We start from the raw sequence: 7,376 nt of genomic DNA on the forward strand, positions 1-7,376 counted from the left end.
GGGATCATGGGATGAAGTCCTTTCCAACTCAGCCAACCATTTAATTTCCACCTGAATATTTATAGGATCTTTAGGGACATGCAGTACTTGAGAGAACCAAAAGACAAAGTGGTCTTTGCCCCAAGAGTTCTGAATCTATTTTCCTATTTTCAGAGTTGCTTAGAACTACCCTAAAATGTGCTTTATAGGAGCATATACAACAGTAATTACATTACTTGCAGAACCCAGACAACTCAGAAATAAATGACACTTATCCTAGACCCAGCTCTCAGGGCCAAGAACATGCAATTGGCTTTCACCTCAAAGAATGGAATAGATCTGCAGAAACCTGCACGGTGGATGAGCCTTAACTAAGACAGGGATGCAAGTTTTCTTCAGAAAAATTAGAATTCTAAACTTGTGGACAGTATAGGAAAAATCAGGAACGTGTCAGTCACCACATCCATTTGTTGGGTGGATTTTTCACTATAGTTCCTTGATAATTAAATGAGATATAAAATTCTTAATGCCTGACACAGATGACCATTCAGCAAATACCAACTGCCCAACCCACATTTCTTCACATGTAAATAATCCTTTCATGTCCTGTTTACTTACATTGGTCTTGATGCTCTTCTTATTTCTTGTAATGAGCTCTTTATATATGATGGCCATTTTTCTTTTGCCTCATATTTCATTCACAAAACTTAGGATATGGAAGTCTGTGACTTAATGTCTTTTTCTCTCCCAGAGATGCCCTTAGTAGCCTGAGGGTCACACACGTACCCCTTGCTCTGCACCCATCTTAAGTCTAATGGTCAGAAATGAGAGTCTGGAGAGTTGCCAGTTGGAATAACTGTCTGTTTTCCTTGATGTCACGGTTCCCTGGGGACTTGGCCCACTGTAGCGTATGGAACAAATCTTTTGAAATAAAAGGACTCATAATCTTCTCACTCAGAGAGACTTTTGCCCCAGACTTGATTTGGGGGTCCGCTTTCTTGACAGTGGGGGGTTCTTATTGGTTCTGCATTTTTTTTTTTTAATTTTCTTTTGCAGCAAATTCATTCGCTTATCAAAGATCCAACAACAACTTTCTAGGCGCAAGGCTCTGAGCTTGGGGACACGGCGGTGAAGAAAATAGATATGTTCTCCCCAGGCGCGCCCCAGGAGAGTGGCGGTTTCTTGGGAGAAGCAGCCTTGGCCGAAGCCTCTGGTCCGTGGGACTCCGCAAGCACCGGCTGTGTGCGAAGCCGATGGTGGGGTCCAGGAACGTGCAGCGGAGAGAGACAACCGGCGCTGCTTTCAGGGCTCATCATTGCGAACACAAATAATCGGAAGGCGACATCAGTGGGAGAACCACAGGGAAGGGCTGGAGGAGCTAGGCAGGCGGTAACAGGGACTGGACTCATCCTGACCAGGGTCCTCCGGAGGGGTGTCAGCCAGGGAGGGCTTCCCTGAGGAAGTGGCATTTGAAGAAAGTGCTGCAGGTTGACCAGAGTTAACCAGGCAAAGGGGAAAGACTTTAGAAATTTCTCCTGGCCCTGGGGCTGGAGCCCAGGGTGTCTCCCACGGGGCCACACCCCTGGCCCTTTTTATTTATTTACTTATTTTTTTTGCGGTGCTGGGGCTCAAACCCAGGGCCTTGTGCATGCGAGGCAGGCCTTTATCAACTGAGCTGCATCCCCAGACAGTATTTTTAAAATTTTGAAACAGGGTCTCACTAAGTTGCCCAGTCTGACCTCGAACTTGCAATCCTCCTGCCTCAGCCTCCCGAGTCTCGGAGATTACAGGCTTGCGCCCCTGCACCTGGAGGAAAAGACTATTGAGACAAAGGGAAACTTCTCCGGTAGCAGGAGCCAGTTTTAAGCCCATTTAGGGCTGGGTCCAGGGCCAAAAGCCTGGGTTTCTCCTAGCCTGGAGGGTCGGAACTGGGGTTCACCCCACCCTCGGTGGCCTGCTCTGCCCCTGCCACCTGGCAAGTCGTATTTTGAGGCAGACATCCATTTTTGGAGGGCCTGGGGCGGGCACGGGAAGACCACGTGAAGCCCCACTGTGGCCCTGCTACTTTCTCTGACCTCAGCTGGGGCTTGGCCTCCTGCCCTTCAGGAGTTCACGGGGAGGTGAAGTCTCCTGCAAGTGGAGGCTGGTTCCCTCCCTTCCCGGGAGGCCTGGCTGTCCAGACAAGGCCCACGAAGGCCCAGGAAAGAACGTTCCACCCCCCCAGGGCTCTCTGGAATCCAGAGACTCTGCCCAGCTGAGTGTGTGCTCTCCTCGGCTCTGGGGACCAGCTGCTGTGGCTCCAGGGACCGTCCTGTCCCGGATCTGAGGACCTGGCCACAGAGACCCGCCACGGCAGCCCTCCGAGCTGGAGGGGGCGGCCATCCCCTCTGTGTCCCCTCTTCCTGCCAGGCTGAGGAGTGGCTCAGAGTTCAAGTTCACCCTGGGGCACGGGAGCACCATGAGGAAGAGGGCAGCTCAGCGCCTGGCAGTGACCCGGGCACTCTGGAGAGTGGCGCGCTGCCTCCCGGGCTCAGGGCACATGGGCGCTGGCTACCCCAGGCTCACAGGGACATTCCAGCCCGCAACTGGGGCCTCGGAGCAGCTGCGAGCCTGTCTCTGCCCTCAGCAGGACACGGGGCAGAAGGGCCTCTCCCAACCTCAGTTTCTCCATGTGTACGTGGGGTTCACCCCGGCTTCAGGGCTGTGGCACAGCGTCTGGAGCGGAGGCCTCCGCTGCAGGCGCTGCTCCCTGGCCCCGGCGCTTTGCCAGCAGGCCTTAGTTCATCCTGCAAGAATCCAGGGAGGAGATGCAGCAAGCTGAGGACTCAAAGTTTCAGAGAGGTCGACAGGCTCTCCCAAAGTTGCACAGCAAGTCACAGGCGCTGCTGGGACCCCCGCGCTCCCGGACCTCAAAGCCCCTGCGACGCACAGCGAGGTGGGCTGAGGATGGGGAAGAGGTTTCCGATGCCTGTTCCGCCCAAGCCCGCCACTCGCCAACCCCCATCTCTGCCCGCAGGGCGCGGAGTGGCTCCCCAGCACTGGGGCTCCGGCCTCCTGGACTTGGCATTGGGGTGGGGGCGGGGCCAGCCCGCGCGGCCGGGGCGCCGGTGGCTCCTTTGTCGCGGGCTGGCAGGGCGCAGCCCCCACACGCTTCAGCTGCCAGCTCGCAGCGGCCACTCAATCCATCACGGGCGGGGGCGCCGCCGGCTCCCGGCTGTGCGGCCCGCGGTGTTGTTTTAGTCTGACTCGGGCTGCGAGATAAACGGGGCATGAACTGGCCCCCCGGCAGGGGTCGGCCCCTTCTGCCCTCATTAAAGTGCCAATCAAGAAGAGGAATGGGGCTCGGCCAGTGCTCGCCGGCAGGACGCGCCTCCCGCCAGCGCCGCCCGGTCGCCGGCATCCTGCATCCGCGGGCGGTGGCCAGCCGTCGAGGCCCGGGCTGGCCTGGCTGGCTGGCTGGGGGGAACCGCTCGCCCTCCTCTTGGACCCGAGGGTGCGGGGGCGGCTCGGGGTCCTCTACTGCTCGTGGGCCTGGGGCCGCAGGAGAGTCGCCCTGCGACACAGGCACATGCTGGGTGCCTCTGTGGGGACCCCGAGAAGCTTGGGCTCATCTGGTTCACGGGGTGCGGGGGCTGTCGTTTCCTCTCCCCATCTGTGTGGCCTCCCCTGTGGCCGCTCCCACAGGTGTCCCCCACTACGCCCCCACGTGGGCTCCCAAAAGCACTTTGGCTGGGAACTAGCAGAGTGTGATGCTGGCGCGTCAGGGCCGCCCATTCAGAGTGGATGTGGAGCCTTGGTCCTCTAGGGCCATCTTGGGGCCTGGCAGCCGGTGTGACCCCGGTGGGACGCTTTGCCTAGGAAAGGGAGGAGCCTCCTCCTTGGGCTCTTCCTGCAAGGCAAGGGGTGGGCAGCCTCCCGGGGTGTGGAGAGGAGGGGGGCTGCCATCCTCTCCTCCCGCACACGCACCCTCCACAGTTGATCTGACTTCCAGAAGAATCTCTTCAAAGCCCGGGACAGAGCAGTTGCGGGGAAGCGATGACCCGGTGTGGTGATGGACTCATGAGATATTGACGGTGACTGTTGCCATTGCCGAGGGGCTTGGGATAGTGCTGAGCACCTCCCCGAGCTCTCACCTTGTTTAATCCTTCCGTCGACGGTAGGGAGACGACAGGATTTTCACCCGCTTTTAGAGATGCAGAGGGTAGAGGGACGGCGTGCAGCAAGTGACTCCCAAATGTCCGTCGCTGAATTCCGCCGGGCCGTCTCCTTTCTCTAACCCAGATGAGGATCCCTGGCTGGCAGGAGACCCTCCATCCAGCCTGCAGCTCTGCCTTCCACCCAGGGCCCCTAGAGCCCAGGGACCCCTCTGGCTGCCCTGGGGAGAGTGGGGCGTGGGCTTTGGGACACTAGCCGTTTGCCTTCTAGATTCAGGTCCCTTTCCCACACTGCTCTCCGCCTGGGGGCTGCCCTCCATGGACTGCACGGCCACGGACATGGCCGACTTCCGGGCACCACATTAAGGCCCCCAGCCCTCGGCTCAGCCAGCGAGAGACGGGCAGGTGGTCAGAGGTCAGCAGGCGAGGTGAGGGCATCTGCTTCCCTGGCGAGGGCTCTCTCTCTCTCTTTCTCCCTCTTTCTCTCTCTCTTTCTCTCTCTCTCTCTCTCTCTCTCTCTCTCTCTCTCTCTCTCTCTTTCTCTCTCTCTCTCGGGCTGAAGTTTGGCAGCAGCTGATTTCCCACCCCAAACAGGACTCCCATCAGCAATGAGGGAACCTGTCCTAGGGACCTCGGTGTCCTCGACCTTGCCCACGACCTGCAGCTTGGCAACCGCTCCGTAGTCACATCCCGGGTCCCAGGACACAGATCCTCTGTCCCCCGCCGTGGCCCTGGCTGATACCAGGCAAGAGGGGGGCACAGAGGCCATGAGGGAGGCCTCTGCTCTAACCCGGGACGCCGATGGCGGCGGACACTGAGGTCGAGCCGCAAGACCTTTCTGAGGGATAGGGTGTGGCCTTCGAGTAAGAAAGACGTTTCCAGGGTGACCCCAGCTGTTGGCCTGAGCAACTGGAAGAGTGGGCAAGACTGAGGGAGCGGCCTGCGAAGGCAAAGGCAGGAGCCCAGCCTGGGACACGCTGGGTTCAGGATGGTGGACCCAAGGGACGGGAGTAGGAGCACACGTCTGGCCCCGGGCCGAGGTCAGGCTGGAGAGGCGACCTGGCTGGGGCAGGAAGGGGCCGTGGAGTCCTCGTGGACACCAGAGCGTCTGGCTGGAACAGGGCACTCTGAGGCTCCCCAGTCGGCAGCAGAGGAGAGGCCAGCAGCCTGGAGTGAAGAGGAGGAAATGCAGCAGAAAAATCCAGAAATCATGGTGTCCTGCAAGCAAAGTGGGAAATAACGTGTTTCTGCGAGTGGCCCACCAGGCACACACAGCCACACCCGGGGAGGGGAGGCCTCATAAGGAAGGTTAGAGTCAGCAGAGTGGAGGTCGCTGAAGACCGGGGCAGACTGGGAAGGGAACTCAGGAGAGGAGGCACTCTGTGCTGTCCACGGCAGAAGGGCCCATCTGCCTGTCCAGAGGAACCATAAGACTGGACAGACCACGCAAGTTATGACCCCTAAGAGGAGGGAAGCTCAGGAGGCTGAGCTTGGCCCTCACCTTGACTTTCAACCTGAGGATGCTTGTCAGTCTGGGGCCCAGGGCCAGGGATTCCCAGCAGAGAGCCGAAGTCTCACCAGGTGGAGAAAAGAGAGTCCTGCGTTCAGGGCTGCCGAGACAACTGGAATGTGTGGAACAGGTAACAAAAACGAGAGAGCCAAAGAAAAATTCAGAAAGTAAGGACGCTGGCCTGGGAGTGACAGCTTTCTTCTAGGACTGTGGGTACAACAGAATCACATCTATCCTAACGAAGGCTAAAATCAGTCCTTAAAACCAGCAAGATCCACCCGTTACTTAACTGTGTGCCAGGAAAAGGTTCAACGTTCTTCCAAGTGCTATATCATGATCCAGAGTAGTCTCCACAACATCACATACAACGTATCTCATATGTAATAGAAATTATTAGGCATGTGAAGAAGCAGAAATGTGACCCATAAACAAAAGAAAAACGGTCAATGGCAGGGAACCTGATGTTGGAATTAGCAGACAAAGACCTTAAAATACATAAAAACATTCAGGGGAAACAGGGACTAGGTGTTTCAATAGTGGAAGGTGTGAAGAGATGAGGAAGTTCAGCAAAGAAGAGGAAACTTTCACATGCAAATTCTAGAACTGAAAACTACAGTATCTGAAATGAAGAGTCCTTGGAAGTGCTTAATACCATACCAGACGAGGCAGAAGGGGCGATGAGTGAACTTCAAGACGGTCCAGAGAAGCAACCCAGACCGAAGCGCACAGGGAAAACAGATTAAGATGGAACAGAGCGTTCAGGAGCCGTCGGCGAATATCCAGCGAGCTCACACGCTTCCGTTTGGAGTAACGGAAGGGGAGGAGAGAGAAGGGGCAAAGGCTTGCTTGGAAAAGGTAATGGCCGTTTCCCAAATACACTGAAGATGCCAACTCTCACCTCGAAAGCTCGGTGAGTCCACAGTAGTCCGCTTTCACCCTGTGACCAACAGCTTGAAGGAGGACAGACGGATTTTGGCTCATGCTCAGTCCGTGGCTGGCTCCCTTGCCATGGGCTGAGGCAGGGCGGAGCATCATGGCAGAAGGACCTGGTGATGGAAGACTGTCACTTTACGGCAGCCGGAAGCACAGGGAGAGAGAGAGAGAGGGAGGTGGGGTGGGGAGCCGGGGACAAGACACAGCCCCCAAGGTCACATCCCTGAGTGCCCACTCATTGGACTAGGGTCCACCTCTCCAGCTTCACCACCTCCCAGCAGTCCATTCAGACAAAATGGATTAATCCACCCATGAGGTCAGAGCCCTCATGACCCGTCACTGCCCCAAAGCCCCACTTCTGGATATTCCTGCACTGGGGACCAGGCCTTCAACTCCGAGTGTTTGGGGGACACTTGATGCCCAAACCATAACATACCTCAAGTAGGATCAACACCACGATAGCCTCTGGACCATCAGAGTCGAATGCTAGAAGCCCGAGATAAAGGAAACACTGTGAAACCAGTCACATTCAAAAGAACACATCACGAAGAAACGAAAATAAGAGGTGTTTAGTTTTGATTTATCAGGAACATTGGAAACCAAAAAGCTATAAAATCACATCTTGAAAGTTCTCAAAGAAAACTGGTAACTAGCCGGGCGCCGTGTTGCACGCCATGATCCCAGCAGCTCGGGAGGCTGAGGCAGGAGGATCGCGAGGTCAAAGCCAGCCTCAGCAACTTAGCAAGGCCCTGAGCAACTCAGTGAGACCCTGTCTCTAAAAAATAGTTTTAAAAGGGCTG

The 7,376-nt window shown here is 56.4% G+C and overlaps 1 long non-coding RNA gene across 1 annotated transcript; it reads right to left on the bottom strand.

Annotated features, from left to right (window-relative positions):
• Positions 1–4,635: 4,635 nt before the first annotated feature.
• Positions 4,636–7,062, bottom strand: LOC124967063 (uncharacterized). The gene is made up of 3 exons (XR_007105456.1): positions 7,013–7,062; positions 6,542–6,689; positions 4,636–5,351 (listed from the first exon to the last, which is right to left on the bottom strand). It is a non-coding gene; the product is annotated as an uncharacterized LOC124967063 (long non-coding RNA).
• Between the last annotated feature and the right edge of the window lie 314 nt (positions 7,063–7,376).

The sequence above is a fragment of the Sciurus carolinensis genome, chromosome 1 (assembly GCF_902686445.1).
Source record: "Sciurus carolinensis chromosome 1, mSciCar1.2, whole genome shotgun sequence".
Classification (NCBI taxonomy): domain Eukaryota; kingdom Metazoa; phylum Chordata; class Mammalia; order Rodentia; family Sciuridae; genus Sciurus; species Sciurus carolinensis.